The sequence below is a fragment of the Melospiza melodia genome, chromosome 3 (assembly GCF_035770615.1).
Source record: "Melospiza melodia melodia isolate bMelMel2 chromosome 3, bMelMel2.pri, whole genome shotgun sequence".
Lineage (NCBI taxonomy): Eukaryota > Metazoa > Chordata > Aves > Passeriformes > Passerellidae > Melospiza > Melospiza melodia.
Genome location: NC_086196.1, coordinates 137,280,934 through 137,300,354, shown reverse-complemented (window position 1 = coordinate 137,300,354; position 19,421 = coordinate 137,280,934). Strand labels below are relative to the sequence as shown.

Genomic DNA, 19,421 nt, shown 5'->3' with positions numbered 1-19,421 from the left:
GCTGAGGTGGTATTTTCTTTGCCTCCTTTGTTGTTTGTTTTTGATCTCTGTATTTTAATCCTTTAAGCAGCTCTGTGTTTCTGATGAAGTTCCCACTTTTTCTACATGATGTTTTGTTTCTTAACTCTCTTAGAAAATTTTTTTTCCAAATTCAGACCACCTTGAAGAGCCTTTTTCTCCCTGTGATAGCCTCCCAGGGGCTTCTACCTCTCCAATCTCTGCTCTCTGTGACCAAGGCCCAGGGAACAGCTGGGGCTGTGCCAGGTTTGGGTTGGATATCTGGGCAAGGTTCTTCCCCCAGGGGGTGTGGGGCACTGGAACAGCTCCCCAGGGAATGGTGACATTCCCAAGGCTGTCAGAGCTCCAGGAGTGTTTGGACAACACTCTCAGGATTTTTGGAGTGTCCTGGGCAGCAGCTGGCCTCAATGATCCTTGTGGGTCCTTTCCAGCTCAGGAGATTCTGTTATTCTGTGATAATTCCCTGTATAAGCCAAAGTTCTGCAGGTAGAACATGCTAACTCTGTGTACCTTTCCAGCCTTCCTCTGGATCCCCATCTCCACTGTCTTCTGGGTACTGTCAGGACTGTTCCCCTCTGGAGCCCTGTGCTCTCAAGGAGCTGTGTTTCAGCAGAGTGCAGCTCCCCATCCAGTCTTTCTGTGCTAGGAAGAATAATTCCTACATCCTGCAAAACCTGTTCTGATCCCTGCTCCAGCTGTGTGTGCTGTGCCAGTCTCTGATTCTTGTCACATCAGAGGTCTGTGACCACAGCTGGACATCCAGGTGGGCCAAGCTCTGCCTTAGGGTGCAGACACTTGAGGAAAAGTTCTTCCAGAGCTTTCTAGACCTGCAGTGTCCATCCTCTTCAGCTTCAGTGGTGCTAGCAGCCTTTTGCTTTCCTAGGTGAAGAGCCGCAGAACATTCAGCTCCTTGTCTCTTGGAGATCCCATTGATTCCCTGCTCCTCATCCTGATGGGATAAAACATCCTTGGAGCTCCTTTGTGCTGCAGCAACTCCATCTGCCACAGCAAAGCTCCCAAAAGTGCTGCTGCCCCTGCTGAGATCCCTGTGGAGGAGCACCAGGCTCTTCCCAGAGTCTATCTGGAGGGAGGCTGAGGTTCCAGAGATGTTAGTGCACACTGAGGATCCAAAAAAATCATGCAGTTTGATCTGGATAAACTGCTCTGCATTAGCTGAAAGGAGTACAGACATTAGCAAACACCACTTACTTTTTTTTGTAAGCAAGTTGAGTTTATCAGGTCTTGTATTCTAACTGGGAATTAGTTTGTTGTGCAGTTTTCTTTCCTTGCAATAGAGCCTCTGCATTCATTTTTTAAATTACTTCTTTCATATCCTCGTATAATGGTGCAATAAGATGTTGTGCTTTATAGCAAAAACACAAATTATTTATTGCTCCTACCTTTCTAGTGTAACTCTACTTTTCAGAGTTAATTTTAGTTTGATTGCTGCTGAAACGTGGCTGTGTTTTCTGAGTATGTGAGGATTTATTGCTTACACTATTTAATGAACTGTTTTATTTTATGACAGTGGTAGGAGCAGTAGTCAAGGACCCTAGGAATGTAGACATTGAGTAATATATATATATATATATATATATATATTTATACACACACACACACACATAGAGGTTTTTTCTGCTAAATATCCTGAGGTACCAATGTGTAATAAATTAAAATAATGTTTTTCCTACTGTTCCTAATGAACAATGTCAGAGAATATCTTCTTACACATTTGTAGTGACTTTTTTGAGGCAGAGAAAGTCCAGCTCATGGGTAGAGAGCCTTAGGATTGTCTAAACCCATTAGGCCTCTTAGCTTTATAGCTAAAGATTAATAGAGCAGTAATTACAAATGTGAAGGAGGTCATGGTGAATTTTAGTCTGACCTTCTATGTAAAAAAAAAAAAAAAGCACAGCATTGCCATGAATAAATTCTTGCTTGAATCAGATCACGCTCTTCAAAGAAAACATTGATTAAAAATGTCATTTGACAGAGGATCCACATGTTCTCCCTGTTAGTCCTTTTTTACCATTCTTAAGACACTGAACAGAAATTATTGTGGTCAAACCAGTGGCCTGTGGTTTGGTTGGTACTTCCATGGTTTGGTACTTACATTCACCATTAAACTATGTCCTCAAAATAAAAAAAAAAAAAAAGAAAAATATTCATGTTCATTTCCTTTACTGATTAAAAGAATTTGTAATAATGAGCAAATACAAAATTTTTTCAGACATGAATTCAGTAGCGCTGTATTTTAGGTCTAAAATAAAGATTCCTGAGATCATACCTCAGGACAAAACCTCAAAATAAAGTTCATCTTAAGGTTTAGGAGGATTCGTTTCTTCAGAATTTCCACCACTTTATTTATGTGGTACAATTCTACATAATGAATTAATTAGTTTTCCATTTTTATTTTGAGATTCTATGAAATATGGGCCAAAAAAATGAGAGACTTGACTTCCATTGCAGGAGTGTGTTGAGTAACAATGTCATATGTGATTTAGCACTTTGCAAATTGCAATTTACCTTTCTAACTCAGAAGAGTTAATTACTTATTTCTTCATTCTAGGAGACAGTTTTTGCCTCAAACACACTCAAGCCATCAATTTCCATAAATTATTAAATTTCATTACAATTTTGTTGTGTATGCCAAGATTGAAAGCAGAATGCACAGCAGAGAAAACACCTCACCCCAGTGATTGTTTATTATCTGAAAAGACTTCTCAAATTTGTGGTTACAACTTCTTTACAGGTACAACCAGGATGAATTTCCTTGGAAATCCTGCCTGTCATGGCTTTTTTTCAGTTCTCTAATTTTTTTGTGCGCTTTGTCAGGTAATTATATTCACACACTAAACACCTAATTTTCAAGCCAACTGTACAGCTGTAAATATTGTGCTCTTGTTGGAAAAACAGAAATTGCTTTTAACCCCCCCCCCGTTGCATTTTAGATTTTGGAAGGTGCTGCAAGAAGAAGTAAAGATTTAAGTCAACATAAAGAGATTTTTTTTTTTTTCTGTTGTTTGCATGTGGTTTATGCTCTTGGCAGCTGGGAAACAACAACCCAGAGGAAGTTAACAGGCACAGAGGATGCTGGAGAGATGGAAAGCATTCAGGAAATATATTTACAGAGCTGCCAAATGCTGCTTTTGAGGTGGAATAACCTTGACGGAATCACCCTGCGCTTACTTATCACCTCTCACTGCATCCCAAGAGGAAGGGTGACATCATTCATCACTAAACCCCTCAAAAAAACACAACAAAAAAAGTGGAGAGAAAAAAAAAATAAAAACGCGTTGTTCGAGTCCCTGGAGTTCCTGGAGCTCTGCTTAGCATGCGGCTCACAGCCGGGGGGTGCGGAGGAAGCGCTCCCGGGGCTTCTCCTGGCAACAGCCCGGGTTGCTGGGAGACAGCAGCGCCTAAATGGGGAGAAACTTCACCCAACTGGCAGCCCCGTGCATCCAAATGAGCCTTGCTGGAGGCTTCTCGTGCTCGTGCTGTAATTTCCCTCTCCGAAATGAAAAAGGAATGGCAGAGGATCTTTACCTAGAGGGTTGTGTGTGTGGATGCTGCTCTGAGGGGATCAGAGTTGTGTAATAAAAGGGGGTAATTATTCCTGGGTGAAGGTGGTTGTGGTACGCAGGGTGCAGAAGTTTCTCTTTGCTGCTGTTTTGAAAAAGGGATGTAAATGTGTGAATTTGCCAGATTTGGGGTGTTAAACCTATCAGTTATGAGTGTTAAACGCAAGGTTATATTTACTCAGGTTATTTTTCCTGACTAGGAATATTGTATCTGATTTTGTTTGAGTCCTAGTGTAAGAACCGAAATGAGGGATGTGGGACTCCAGGGGCTCTCCAAAATGCAGTTTATTCTGTCTAAGAGGTTACAGCAGCCCAGGGTGGTGGGTGACAGAGCTGTGCCCACAGCTGTCAGCTCCAGCTGCAGGCAGGCCTGGAGACCCTTTGGTTTTGGTTACAGTGCATTCTGTACTTTGCTGAGCATCTTAATACAGTAGAGCCAATCTATACCTTAACTATTATCTATAGCCTATCATAACTCCTGTAATTACCATATTCATGTTACTATTCTCCAGTCACTACAAGTCAGTACATCACAGTTTAAGCCAGAAGTTGTTTTTCAGTTTTCTTGCAGTCAAAAATTCTGAGACCTTTTTTCTACTTGCAACATTTGCTGACTTGTTTGCCTGTGCTCTCTTTCTGCTTGGTAAAAACATCTTGTTTGAGGTTTGCTCTAAGCCATAAAAACCCCTTCTAACTAACACACCCTTTGCCTTCTTGGTTATTCAGTAAGACTCAGCAATTCTTTTCTTCTATATCAAAACTTGCTTCCATCTCTATTCCTTCATCAGACTGTACATTTAAAAATCTTTCTGCTAAAGATACATATCTGTGAGACTTTCTTGTCAAACTTTCATCCTTCCCAACATCCTAGGATACATTTGGCTGCTTTGGCTGATTGTGTCCATTTATCTTTGGTACAGGAATGACACTGCACTACACATTTAGGTAACGTTGTGCCCTGGATCCCACATGTTCCTCCATAATTAAATGAATGAATATCCCAGGTACAAACATGGAATTAGGTTTCCCACTGCTTCTCTTTCCACAGCAGGCAGGAGAGTGTGGGGCAAACTTTCCATTGCAGCAGGAACAGGGTGGGACAGAGCCCTGGAAGGGGCTGGGTGGTGCTGCAGGAATATCCAGAGTTTGGCTGTCACAGGTAGAACAGGCACTGGTGCTTTTGGTTCATCAAATGACATTTAAATCAGGGAAACAGTGCCCAAAATTCCACTGGCTGCAGGAGGGTCTGGTGACCAGCTCACATGGAGGTGTCTGTGTGATAACCAACCACAGGCAGAGCCCTGGCTTTGCTATTAATGACCTGCCCATGTAGCTGATATTCAGTATAAAGCCTTTAATTTTTTTTAAATTTATTTATTACCCAGGGTCAAAAGCTATATTTTTATTTAACTCTCTACACCAAACACCAGTTCACAGAATCAAAGTTTTTTCCTTTACTTTCTTTGATTTTCCTGGTTCATGCTGGTATACAATATTGCTAATATTTAATGAATTTCCAAAGTCAGGTTATCCAAATGAGAGTGAAGCTGTTTACACATGGAGCTGCAGAGGTGCAGCATCTTTAGTTCCTTCAGAACACACAAGGAGTAAATAATAAAACTCTTCACTTTAATTGATTTGAGAGAAGATAAGTGCAGAACAGTCCTAAAGGCAGATTTAAGGTAGCTTGAATATTTCAGGTACTAATTCCTGTGTCTTAGTCTTTCTCTGTTTCTTTGATGTACTGTACTTCCTTTTGAATTTTTTCAGCTTTAAAAGCTTCTCTGGTTTAATTAATGTCTTCCTGTCAAATTTATACCTTCAAATTACAGTGGTGTACATTGCCTTAACTTCAGGTTTATGTACTTTTTATTGAATTTATTTTTACTTCACAATCATTTAATTATTTGTTTTGTAATTTATTATGTGATAGGCATTGCTTTATCCTTCCATGCTTATCTTTTAATTATTATGTATGGAATTTCTGTGATATGGATACATTTGATTATTGCACTTATTTTGTTGCAAATTTTTATGATCGGTATGAAACTTGCGTTTAAATTTCCAGTACAATTAAAATAATGCACACAAATAAGCCCTTAGTAGAAATCAGATAAATAAAACCCATCACAATCCAGGGACGGTTATTGCAGTTTCTTATGTATTGCTTGTAGTTAATTCCTGTTGCATATAAGGCAAAATTGGAATTAGTGGAGATTGTTTGGATCTTTATTTTGAAGATAAGATCTTATTTTCTGTTGAGAAATTTGGCCAGGCAGATGATACCTGTATTTTTACTGTAGTTTGGGCTTGATTGCTCAGGAATTTGACTTTCTAGGAACCTCCAGACCTGCTTTAAGGAATGCCCTCATTTCAGGAATGGCTGAGAAGCAGAACTCCAGTGGAAATGAATTTTTTTTGTGTCCTCAATATGAAACAGAAATCCTTCATTTTGAGGAAATCTGTTTAGACTTGAGGACTTTGGGGGTAGGGATTTGGTGCCTGAGCCTCTGGCTCGAAACTTTTAGGAATCCAGTGAGGAATGAGCAGTGTTGTGCAAGGGACAGACAGTTGGAAGTGTCTTTGTGTTTCTGACATTGCCCATCACTGTCTCTAGGCTCAGAAATGCACTTTTACTTCATCAAACATTCAAATCCTGAAAATTTCATCCCAGAACTCCTAAAGTGGGAGCAGGAATTGAGGGAGTCTGGCATGGATGATCTAACAGCTGAGGGAGGAGAGGGATGATTCCAGACAGCTCCTGGTGGGACTGGCATGGACTGGTACCTGTGTATGGCAGAATGAGATCTCAGGATGATCCAGGCTGGATCATTGAGATTGGGATCGGTAAATTGGCAGCTGATCTGCTCCTCTTGGAGAAAAAATGTTTGCAATCATCTGCTCCTCCCAAATGTTGACTTTACATTTTAAAAAATGGCAAAATTCTGCGTCAAGGAATCAGTGGCTGATTTAGCAAACTGCAATAATATTTCATCTAAGATCATCAGTATCAAAATAACTGCACCAGAGATAACATGACAATATATGGGGTCTATGTGGACTATTTATATTTCTTCTTTTTTTTTGTTTATGTTCTTCCTGAAGGATTCTTCTTCTTACCCTAAACAAGGATATGCAAACCTCATTCTGCACTTACTGAGCTTGTCCTGGGGGGTAGCAGATATAAAATCTCATGCTGAAGAGGTTGCACTTAGACAACTTCTAATAAAATAGAAGAAGAAGTTTGCTTCATTTCAGTAGGATCTTGAGTGACAGTGTTCCAAACTACCACTCAGAAAGGGAACAGGAAAAGGAAGAAATGAGCATGCAAACCAAATGTAGAGGGTGGATTCTTAAGCAGAATGTCCTACTATGTTCTAATATGTCTTTATATGAAGAAAAAAATACTCATAAGATGACTTGGAGATAAATTTATAGTTGGTTCTTAAGATATTAATTTGAGAAAGTCAGAACTTAGAGAAGATCCCTTTTTTAAAGAGTTTTAGGATGTTGTGACCCTCCACTTTGTTAGCATTTTTCATAAATCCAGTCATAAATGGGTATAACTGCTCTGTAGTCCAGCTGCATCCTCTGGAATGGAGCAGCAGGACCAACAGCCCGTCTGTTTGCCACATTCAGTTCTGAAGTTCTGCTTCTGAAAGATCTTCTCATGTTGTTGGCAGCTGAGCACAATTCCTGTTTAAAACCTGAGTTTTGAGCACTAAAGGGATTTGGGATATGATCTCACACCTCATATCTTCCTGTTGTGGTTTTAATGAATTTGTTATCTTACTAGTTGTCTACACTTCTTGCTGTTTGATGTAACCTGGTCACTTGTGCCATTCTTAGCCATCAAACTGATTTTTAAATTACCTGAAAGACGCTGTCTTGTACTGGAGGAGGATCCCATCCCACTCAGGAAGAGCTGGATGCAGCCTAACGCTGCATTCCAGGGTGGGAATTGCAGATTCTGTCAGTGACTGTGAATGTGCCCCTGGCTGGGGACATGGAGATGATTCAGATCATCCTTAAATCCTTGGAGAGATCCTGGATATGTCCTTTCCTTGGTTAACCAGTACATTCCTCTGAAATTCCTGGATTTGGTACCATTCCCAGTTGACAGTTGGGCACAACTTTGTGTTTTGGATGTTGTTGGCTGTGCCTGGGCAGGTGACACAAGTCCAGAGGATGGGATATGAAGAAGCCATCAGCAGGATTTGAGTGTCCCTCCATCCAGTCCTTGGTGGTGTGGAATTGCAGACTCCCACACTCCCACCCTTTTGCATTAACTCATTTCTCCTCAAGTCCTTGTTTAAGGAGTCATCTTCATGTTAAACCTTCACACACCAATTAAAACCTACTCAGTGTTTGATTTAGTTCACAATAAGTAAAAGCAAACTTTTTAAATGAGAGGCAAAAAAATCACCAAATGGGTATTTTATCCTTTTGGATACCTGTGCACAGACATTCCTGGGTACTCCTGTTGTGAAAGTATTAAGTATAATGGAAGTGGAAAATGAGGAAAACCCAGCTCCCTCTGAGCTGATGGCTCTGTGAAGATGAGGAATTCTGAGATACTGATCCTGTTAGAACCATTTAAAATATTTAATTAGTGAAAATTCTGTTATTGAACACAATGCACTTTGTACCTGAATTTTACAATAAATCCCTTTATTAGTGCAAAACAAAGAATATGTTCTTATTCCTCATATCTGGAATTATGAGAGCCTAACTGGACCAAATTTTGGATGAATTCTCTTAGTTATTTGATTTTTTGGAGTTTCCATTCTCATAATAATTAAAGATATTTGAGAATTTCTAGACACAAGTCTATTTTCACTCCACCCAAGTTAACTGTAAGTGGATTTTATTAAGAATAACTATTTCTACCTCAAGTTCTGTGCATTTATTTTTCGTATTGCACACTGCAATCACTTTTTAAATGCCACTCATCCCTGCCTGTAACTGTTTTTCTCCTGAGATTTAAAAGGAGATAACAAACAATGGTACCAATGGTATTTAAAAATCCATGTTACACTTTATATTGGAAGTGTTCTGGGTGGTACTGGATGGAGAGAATGGGAAAATATTTTAACCTAGGAATGCAAATTCTGTTTGGAAACCATCTGGTCTTAAAAGAACTGAAGAAGAGCACATTTAGTGGAGATTGACCCATGGATTTGGAATTTCAAATTGGGGCGGAATGCCAGCACGTGATGAGCAGTTGAAGGATAATCCCACAGTGATTTTAGGAAGTTGTTGACAGCTTCCCGTAGAGTTTGGTCTTGTCATTTATTCACTTTGCAAAGCTGGAGGACTCCACCCCACAGTGTGACAGTGCCAGCCCTAAACCCACCGGGCTCACGGATCCGCTGCTTTGATTTTCACCTGGATTCTGCTGGAACTCTTCACTCCCGGGGCTAATGTTTTCCATGGCATGGGAAAGAACACAGTCAGGCATACATGATGTTGTCAAAATGATAAATGATAAGTGCATGTTGTAGGGGGACAGCTGCCAGGAGGGCACAGCCCATCCTGGACCAGAATTAATTGGGTACGTGCAAAACTGTGCAAAACTGTGCAAAACAAGCTGCCAAAGGTGGTCACTGTATTGACTGACCTTGGGAATCTGCAGGACTCAAGGCCCTTGCAGGTCTAGTCCTTCATTTTCCTTTTTTTTTCATGCATTTATAGGCCTTCATTCTTGTGTTCTTGTATTTTTTTTTCATTTTTTTTGGTTAATTCTTGAAATGTTGACTTCAGCTCTCACTGTCTTCCCTTGCCTCTTCTGGGTGGCTGCAATATTCCTTCTTTTTTTCCTTCTCTCAGTATTCCTTCTCATTTTATTGGTCTCTATGTAACAGCTACAGTCACTTATATGTTCTTAGAGCTTCCCCAGTGTTTGGATGTTTAATAACAAAACCCAGGAAAGTAGAGAGTCAATAGGAAATTCTTTGCCATCATCTCTGTATGAACAGCCCAGGTAAAAGGAATCTTTTTCTATCACATGATGCACTTTCACCCTTCAATAATAAATCAGCAAAGCATCTGGCTCCAAAATTAGACTCCTAAAAACCTCTGGCTTGTCCTCAGAGGCATTGGCTTCACTTATCTCTAATGGAAATGCCCACAGATGATAACAGGAGTGTGGCAGCAGAAAGACTGATAGCATTAGCCCTGATATACCAGATATTCCAATGTGTTTGTTTTTAAAATAAAATATTTTGGGGACCATCACAGCCAGACTGACCTCGTGTCATGTGGTCTGGATGAAGCATTACACAGCTTTCATTGGTCCATGACAATGAGGTGTCCAGCAAGGAAGAGAAAAATGGAAATAAAAGCTATACCTGACATTTGAAAGTAACTTTTTGGGGTTGTATTCCAAACAGAACAGCTTAAATTAATGAGTTACTTCTATTCTGAAGTTTTCCACTTGGGAGGAGGGAAATCATTCTCAGTTCACAGGTGCACAGGGGAGGTGTCCAGGTGTACCACACTGGGGAGACACAGAGGCATTTGAGAGAGATGGAAAAATACCTAGATAAAAGGGAATGTGATGACATCAGGAGGCTTTCACTGGGAGAATTTTAAATGAACAAATTCCAGGGGCATGAAGGTAAAAATGCATAAAAGATCACAGAATCATTAAGGTTGGAAAAGAGCTCTAAGATCATCAAGTCCAAGATGGAAAAAAATTTTGAAGTAAATGATGACCAAGGCACAGATCAATATTAATTTTTTCCTAATTCTTCAAAGAAAGACCAGTGATAGCTAGGATACTGCAAAAGGACAAATTTGGGGATTTTTCTCTGAACATGGGGATATAGATGGTGTTGAAGGACAGAGCTTCATGTGGTTCTGTAACAGTAAACATCAAAGGTGGTCAAATTTGGATGGGAGATGGATAAGAAAATACTTGGAACGATGAGGAATTTGACTCTTTCCATTTTTTGTGCATTGGAAGAGAATAACATCAAAGAAACATCAGTAGGACACCTGGAGAGGGGAGAATGCTTAGGAGAAGCATGTGAGGGTAGAAAAGCACTTTATGGAGTCACTAATACAGAACCTGGTGTCAGGTCCAGTTATCTGGAAGCAGAGTACTGGATTAGTGCAGCCTTCCAAGGAAAAATCCATAGACTTTGTGCAGGAAGGAAAGGAAATTTTAAGGAAAGGAAATTTCAAGGAAATTTCAAGGAAATGAAATTTCGAGGAAAGGAAAGGAAAGGAAAGGAAAGGAAAGGAAAGGAAAGGAAAGGAAAGGAAAGGAAAGGAAAGGAAAGGAAAGGAAAGGAAAGGAAAGGAAAGGAAAGGAAAGGAAAGGAAAGGAAAGGAAAGGAAAGGAAAGGAAAGGAAAGGAAAGGAAAGGAAAGGAAAGGAAAGGAAAGGAAAGGGCTGACTACAGAATTGTGGGAGACAACAAGAAGAAGAGCAAACTGGAGAAACTGAAGGGGGAGCACAGTGAAAAGCAGGCAGAAAACATGGAAAAAGGGCCCAAAACAAGTTGTGGAGAAAATTTTATGTTTTCTTCCTGTCTGGAGGTTACTGAACACTCAATTCATTGGGCTGGAAACTTCACTTCTTATGTGAAGGAGGAGAAGTGAAGGAGTAGAAATAGTTCCATCGAGAGATATCAACACCTTGGACTGGAGAATGCATCTTGGAAGGTGTCACAGAGGAGCTGGAAGCAATTCCAGTGGACTGGTGCAGCTGGAGTCCTTAAGAGGAAAAAGAGAATTAAGAGAGCTGCAGTAAAATACACCTTAGACAAAAGGCTTTAAGGTAGGAAGAGTGGACTCCTTCCTGCACATGAAATCCACTTTTGCTGGGTCCACTGCCTTTGGAGCAGTATTTTGAGGGATAAAATAAGGCTTTTCATCCTGTTAGCAAATTCTTTTCAGGAAAACATTTGGCTGCTCAGGGAATATATTTATTTTTACTCCCTTAAATTTCACTAAGAGTAATGAAGGAATAGTTAAAATAGTTCATGTCTATTGGAATTTTTAATATATTTTTAGTACTGCTGAAGTCCCCTGTTGTCAGTACGTACATTTTTTGAAGGAAAACTAATTAAAAGCTGTGCATTTAATAGTGACTGCTGCAGTGGTGTAGCCTTTCAGAGTTAATTCCACTCTCAATAATTTCCATGAGATCTTTCTGTTCCTGTGTTGATGCTTGATGGACTTTCACTAAAGGCAAAGCCACACATTAGAGTTTGCTGTCAAGTGCACAAAGAAAAGAAATAGAAAGATTATACACAGGTTTTTTTCCCAAGTTGGCCCTGTCATGAGGATGCAAGGTACAAATGGAAATGAGAGTGTGTGCAATATTTTGAGGCAGAAATGTGATTTTTACATTGATGGTGTTTCTTCTGGAGTTGGTAGCCTAATGGGAGAAATATGGATGGGTCTGTTACAGTCACACAGGGAGAACCTTGTGTGGATGTCTGAGGTCTGAAGGGCAGAGAATGAACCTGTTTTTATAAAAAAAAAACATTAGATAAGGTCACCCAATCTCTGACAGAACAGAACCTTTAGAAACAGAGAGGGATTTCCTTGGATACTGGGGGAAGAAATTGTTCCTGTGAGGGTGAGGAGGCCCTGGCCCAGGTTGCCCAGAGAAGCTGTGGCTGCCCCTGGATCCCTGGAAGTGTCCAAGGCCAGGTTGGACAGGGCTTGGAGCAACCTGGGATGGTGCAAGGCGTCCCTGGCCATGGCAGGGGGTAGAACTGGATGGTCTTTAGTGTCCTACCCAAACCATTCTATGATCCTGTGAACTTCTGAGACTCTCTGTTGAATAAACTTAGAAAATTAAACATTTCAGGAAGGTTTTTTTCCCTCAGAATATTCTATTTAGCTCATTAATGTAATGCATGTATTTTAAAAAGTTGGCATTTTGCCTTGGCAAATAGCTTGAAGATAAAAGAAAGTTTATTTCTGTAATTTTCCTCACATGAATTCTTGTCATTTAGAATATCTTGAATGAAGTTCCAAATATAATTTTCTATCCTTTACGTCTTGCAACACATCAGAAAATTTCCCACCAGAGTTGACTGTTAATGCTGAGCCATTTCTGCTCTGATTGCCACAAGAACTTGAGCTGTTGAATTAGCAGATTACATCATTGGATCTATGGATGTGGGGAGATTTTTTGTGTGTGAGCTGGGATCCGATTTCTTATTAATTTTCAGCTGATTTTTAATAATGGTGGAACTGAGAAGACTGGTTGTTTTCAAGCTGGAGTTCGGATAAAGTTAAAACTTGTGCGTGACTTTCTGAGTGTGATCTTAATTCAAATCTATACGTCTCCTGCTCCTGGCACCTTCCCATGATTCTGGGGAGGAGAGAATGAAAACACATTATTTTAAGGAGTATTTGGTGCTTATTAAAATTACACATAACGCCCGCCTTCCAAAGAGTCTTGATTTACTGCAGGTTGTTCATGTGTCGCATGCGGACATTTTTAGCGAGCAGATTTCTTATCCCTGCGAGAACAGGGAATGGCTTCCAGTGCTCCACGATCCCGGGAGCACAAACGTTGCATCCATTGTAAAAGGTAGGCAACCATGAAATCTATAAAGCCGATTTGGCAGGAGAAGCTGCTGTTGGTGCCAAGATTTGGTTACTGACCCACAGTTTCCTGTTTGGAAATCTATTAATTGATTCGCAAAGAGCATCTTTTTGGAAAACAAGGATTCAGACAGGCTGGCACAGGCTGGAGCTCCGCCAAGACTGCTCGGGAAGGTTGCCATGCTGGGAGCGAGCGAGCGAGAGAGCGAGAGAGCGAGCGAGGCGAGGGAAGAAAAAAAGGCAAGACTTGGCACGGCTCAGTCAAATCAGCTTCTTTTGTCTGCTGTCTCGGCTTGAGCTTCGCGAAAGAAAACCGTCCTGGGGTACAGAAAAACTCACAACTTTTTTTTTTGGTTTTCAAACTTCCGTCGCTTTTTAAGTCTCTTGGGCTCTTGGGAAGTGGTGGTGACATTAAATGACGTCCAGTTAGCAGTGAGCAGAGAAATAAAAGCTTTTAATGGAGCCTCCACAATGTCAGTTTGTACATATGGGAAATACGATATTTGGTGATTTTTTATTTTTTTTTTCCCTATGTCTGATTAAACTGTAAGGGAGCCGAGTAACTTGGAAGATTGCAGAGGGAATGTGTAAATAAAAGGGAGAATTTTCATTTTTTTGCAGCAAAACAAAAACTTTTCATCGACACAAACATGCTTTAAAACCGAACCTGACCTCCTTCGGAATACGTTCGGAACGGGAATTCCGGCGTTTCTCTCGAAAGAAACGAACTTTTAATGGAACCTCCTTAAAGATTTCATCTGACCCAGCAGTGAAGTAAGAGTAGAGAGAAAGTTGTGACTTCAATAGAAAAGTGAGTACGTTCTTAAAGCCACAACGTTTGTTTTTGCTGCTTGGTGCTGTCCTGGCTCCATGTCCCAGCCTTTGGGGACAAACCTGAAGACCCAGCAGGACACGCCGAAGACACCCAGGCTGTGCCTGAAGGGCAAAATCAGAGCATGGTTATTCTGCTCCTGCTCTCAAACATTCCCTTCAGTGCATCTTCCTAGAGAGCCTCTGGAATCGCTGAATTTTCTACTTTTAGAAGCAACAAGAGATGGAAAAATATCAGCTGCTGCCAAGTGAGGGACGTTTGAAGATGACACGGTTGATGGCACTGGATATGGAAACTTCAGTTTGTAGTTACAGGACCTGTTTGCTGCAAACAGTGAAAAAAATCTGCTCTTTTCTCAGGAATTAAAAGAAAATGGACTAAAAAAATCAGTGATGGCTGAAGTTTGGACGCTTTACCATTTCAAGAAAACGAAGGACCTAAAAGTCCATTGTTTTCTCCAAAGGTGCCTGGTTTTTCAGGGAGAGAGGTACCTGCCTTCTGATTTCCTGGGAGCAAATATGATCACACTGCCTATTGGGCCTGGATGTGCTGGGATTATCCTCCTGCTGCTGTGACAATCAGCATTATTATTTCAGGGAGTAACTGTAAACCGTAGATTTTTATGGATCGGCTTCGCTTGGAGTAAGTATTACCCTGTCCTTAAAAACTGGATTGTTCAGCCTGAGATGTGCAATTCCTGGCATGCTGCACAAGTGCATTTCCCTCATTCTTCCCTGCTGAAGGGAAGAAACAACATTAATGGAAAGGTTTTTAATAGGAATGTGTTTGTGTTTTAACTGTTGCATTTGGATTATGAGACTGCTAAAATTAACTGGCCTTTTTGATGATGTCAAAAACTTGGGTTACTTAATATTACATTAATTTGGTTTCTTAGCAAGATCTGTCTGATTTTTTTTACTACATCAGTGAGCCTTTTGAAAGATGCTGTAGTTAAACAGTGGGTAAGATGCTGTTGTGATTAATATTTGGTGCACTGAAACATTTTAATAGGGTTTCTTAGGGAGTTTTGAAGGAAAAAATTCTATTCTTCTGCCTTTCTAAATCCTTAAAAGATATCCTCAGCAGCTCCGTGTGGGAATAGGTGTGCCGTGGGGGATTTCAAATGGATCCTGGGTGGAAGGGGAGTGTTTGGAGGAGTTGAGTTCTGCTCTCTGTGTGGTTCTTGTCTGTTGTTCCTGCGCAGGCATTGCCATGGGATGTGCCTGGGGACACGGGGATGTGCTGGGCTGAGTTTGCATCACAACAGTGCCCTAAGTTTGCCTGTCCGTGGGGAATTCTGGAAGGAATTCTCATTATTTCTCAGAAATCCTGTGCAGTCTCTCAAAGCATTTGCTGTTTTCTTTAATTGTGGCATTCCAAACCAAATCTTTACTGGGTGCCCCTATTAAAACTCAGAAAACAACAGAAAACATTTATGGTGCTGCCTCTAAGGGAAATAATAAAATGACCATTGCATTTCTAAGTGATACATTAAAATAACTGTATTTCTCTCCCAAGTACCTACATAATTTCATAAATTCAGGTTTTTGACATGATCAACATGTGGGTGCTTGCAGTGTATTTATAAAGAGAAATATTTGTACAAATATTTCAACATCTGTGTTCACTGAAGTTATTTTGAAGTTGTTCCTACAATGCTGGAAACACTGTTCACCTCTCAAATATCTCGTCAGTACATTTTGGGTTCCTAAATGAGATACACACCACTGCACATTTCTTTTGGCCTCCATAATAAAATATTTTTCTTCCTGATGAACTCTTTGATTTTGAAAGTTCATCTAAGTGCTAATTTTTTGGAAAATATCCCAACTTGGTAATTTAAAAATGAAATTGGAATAGCAAGGCTTAAATGGTTGGAACCTGAACAGTGGTTGGATTGCATGCAAATGGAATTTCTGGTGTAATTTGACATGGTTTATTGTATTTATGTATTTTCTTTATCAGCTGGACTTTTCTGGATACTTTAATCTGATTATTCATTGCCACCATTCATCTATGATCCTTAATTATTGGATAGGTTTAATAACTTCATAAATTAACAATTTGTGTTTAATTCTTAATGAATCATTAACATCTATTTTAGATTGGATTGTACAGTTCCTTAACGTGGCATATTTCAGTGTGAAGGTGAGGGTTGGTGGTTGGGGTTTAACTTCATTTTTGTTATTAAATCACAGATCATATTTCACATTAGAGCATCACATTTGATACTGTGATGGGCCAATGTCTGATTTCACTTGTGGTGATTAATAGGACATAAACAAAGGTTTACTCTCCTGTTTTAATTAGTGTCAAAGTAGCTTGAGATCAAAATGGGCCTGGAATGGGCTTAGTTTGTGCCTTTTATATTGATATATCAAAGCATTTTAAAAAATCAGCGCTTACTCTGAACCCCTGTGGTTATTGGCCAAGGAAGAGATGAGCAATTCTCAGTATGACTGTGGATTCTCCCTAAAAATGGTTGTAGGACAACAATACAAATGTTAAAATGCAGTTTATAGAGGTTTGGGGTGTTATTTTGCATTCCTATAGCCATGGGAGGTTATCTTGAGATTCTGCATATGGTAGAACTCCATGTGCTGAGGTGTCCTCAGCATCTATAACAATATTTTAAAAAAATATAAAAATTATATTTGATGTATATATTTTAAGGCTCTTTCCATTTACCATTTATTCTTTACCATTAATCCAGAATAATTGCTTATTTTGTAGTCCACCATTCCAAGGTGTTTCCTCTTGGCACAGTGGGATTGACTTGGGTGGAATTCCACTTCTTTATTCCATATAAGCCACAGTCTTTATCCATGCCACAAAAAATTTGAGCAAAGTCAATATTATTTCATGCACTGTAACTCTTAAAATGTCATTTAAGTGAGTTGAGTAACTCTTGTAGTCATTGTGGAGGCATAAACACCTTTAGGAGATGATTTGGGATGTTGTCCTATCAGTCCTGTGAGTCACTCTCTTTATTGACCATAAATAATTGGAAAATAGAAGAAAAAATGGTGAGAATATCAAAATATTAATTTTTAGTAATTTTAAGTTATATTGTCATATATTTATAGATGAGAAATAGTTGTTTAGGATCTGACTGATTCTGATTATTTTCCTAATTAAATTTTTAAAGAAATAGTAGAAGCTTTTACTGTTAATAATTATGGACATCAATGTTTTTACTATTTTTCTTTATAAATAAGTTATGCCCTGTGTACATCTGTTCCTTTGAGAATACAGCAGTTTTTCCATATTTATTGGATGCTATGGAATTGTAAAAGTTTTTAGGGATAAATCATAGGTCATACAAAAAATTCCCATTATTGTCTTTCCTTTACATTTGTTAAATCACCTATTTTTGCTAAGTTTGCCAGGATTGGGCAGAATCTTTGTGTCATCTTTTCTCCTCTTTGCTGCTGACCTCTTCAGCCTGTGTCCAATTCTGGTTTATCTGAAGTTACAGCTTCTGTACTATCAAATTTTGGGGTTTTAGGACGGGAAAGGCAAAGTGTTTGCAGCACTGTTTGCTCTGTGTACTCTTATTTTATTAATCAGCAGATTAATAGAAGAGAAATCAGAGAATATCCAGTCCCTGATCTTGAGCAGGGACACCTTCCATCCACTATCCCAGGTTGCTCCAAGTCCCCTCCAGCCTGGCCTTGGACATTTCCAGGGATGGGACATCCAGCAGCTCCCTGGTCCATGGCTGATGGTTCAGACACTTTCAGATCCACAGTTTAGGAATTAATCACATCCCAAGAAAAGTGTCTCCCTCATACGGACACAACACTTCTACTGAATGCCAGAGGAAACTGGAATGGCTTGGTTGAGTTCACTAAACTACAATGAAAAGATCTTCCATATAAATTAATATTAAAAGGATAAGAGAAGAAGCATGAAAAAAACATTATGTTTTTTTTCTCTGCTAAATTACATCAAAGTTGAAAATTTCTTTGACCATCTTCTTGGATAATGCATGTAAGAGTTCCTTCTTTTTTTCTGACACATAACAAGGGTTTAGTCCTCGTTCTCCAAATGCAAACTTCGGATTTCAGCACTGAGAAGTTTCCATTGTATTGATTTTTCCATGCAAACCTTCATCCCTTTTACGCCTCAGCACAACACCAAGTGTGCAGTGTAAGAGGAAACACAGAGTAAAAGTGCTTTGCTCCATGAAAGATTTCTGTGTGGTTTTGTTTTGGAAGCCCCAGAGCTGTGTTTTTTCCACTCCTACAGATAGGAATAGGAATAAAGTCTTTTCTTGTTCATCTAATGCACAGCAAGTAAAAACTAAGAACTCTACAGACAGTACAGCGTTAATTAAGAAGATTCAAATTTTCATTTTCCACAGGCAGCGATTTTGGTAATAAAAATTCCATTCCAGATTAAAGCACCTGCAGAGGCTTTGGAGAGGACACACTGTGAGAAAATGTGTAGGTTCAGGAAGAGAATAGTCAGAAAAATCTCAGTTTGTTTTGACCTGTTTTGGTAGAAATGGAGAAATGGTTGAACATGGTAGGTTGGGAAGTTTTGCACTGATTTTATCCACTGATAAAATCTTCTCCAGGGCATTTGCCTCCTCCTCTTGTTTTTGGCAGTTTTCCCATTTTTAAGACCAGCCTGGTGTTTGCCCATGGGTTTCCAATATAATCTGTTCCCAGCTGGAGAGAGTTGTGTTGGTCTGTCCTTGGCTGTGAAATCTTTGTTCGTTGTCCATTTTCTTTCTGAAAAATAGAGGTGGGAAGGCAGGAAGGACTTCAAGGAAAGAGAGGATCTCTTCTTTACTTGATTAAGGTTTGTTGCGTTCATTGACATGATGGAATCAGGAAGTGACGAATCATTTGGGTTAAAAAGGGACCTTAAACTCATCCAGTGTCACCCTTGCCATGAGCAGGGACACCTTCCACTATCCCAGGTGGCTGCAAGCCCTGTCCAGCCTGGCCTTGGACACTTCCAGGGATCCAGGGGCAGCCACAGCTTCTCTGGGCACCTGTGCCAGGGCCCCACCCTGTCAGGGAACAATTCCTTCCCTCTATTTAATCTAAATCCACCCTTTTTCGGTTTAAAGCCATTCCTCCTTGTCCTAATGGCTTTATTACCTACCTTTTATATGGCTTTTGTTTATATCTATGGCTTTATATTTATATTTTATAAGACTTTCCATTAGTTGTTCACAGTTGTGATGCATTTCAAGGGCTTGAGATGTTTTGTTCTGCTGCCATTACACTTCTGGCTCTACTTTTCTGTTTTTGTGCACCCAGTGTAAGAACTTCATATAAATGAGTTTTTGTAATATCTGCTGTGTTTATTTTTTTTAAGCTATGATTAAACTGGTAAACTCATAGTGTTGGTATAATTTTGCATTTAAGATACATTCTGCTGTTGCAATAAACCCCATTGTCC

The 19,421-nt window shown here is 39.7% G+C and overlaps 1 protein-coding gene across 2 annotated transcripts in view; it reads left to right on the top strand.

The window, feature by feature from the left end:
• MSRA (methionine sulfoxide reductase A) overlaps positions 1-19,421 on the top strand; it is a 243,445-nt gene that overhangs the window by 3,197 nt on the left and 220,827 nt on the right. The window contains exon 1 of one of the 2 annotated variants that reach the window (XM_063153179.1): positions 13,519-14,645. The exons of the other annotated variant lie outside the window; for it this stretch is intronic. The gene's annotated coding sequence lies outside the window, so the exon portion shown is untranslated. Of the gene's footprint in view, positions 1-13,518; positions 14,646-19,421 lie in introns of those variants that run through there. 2 annotated transcript variants of the gene reach the window in all.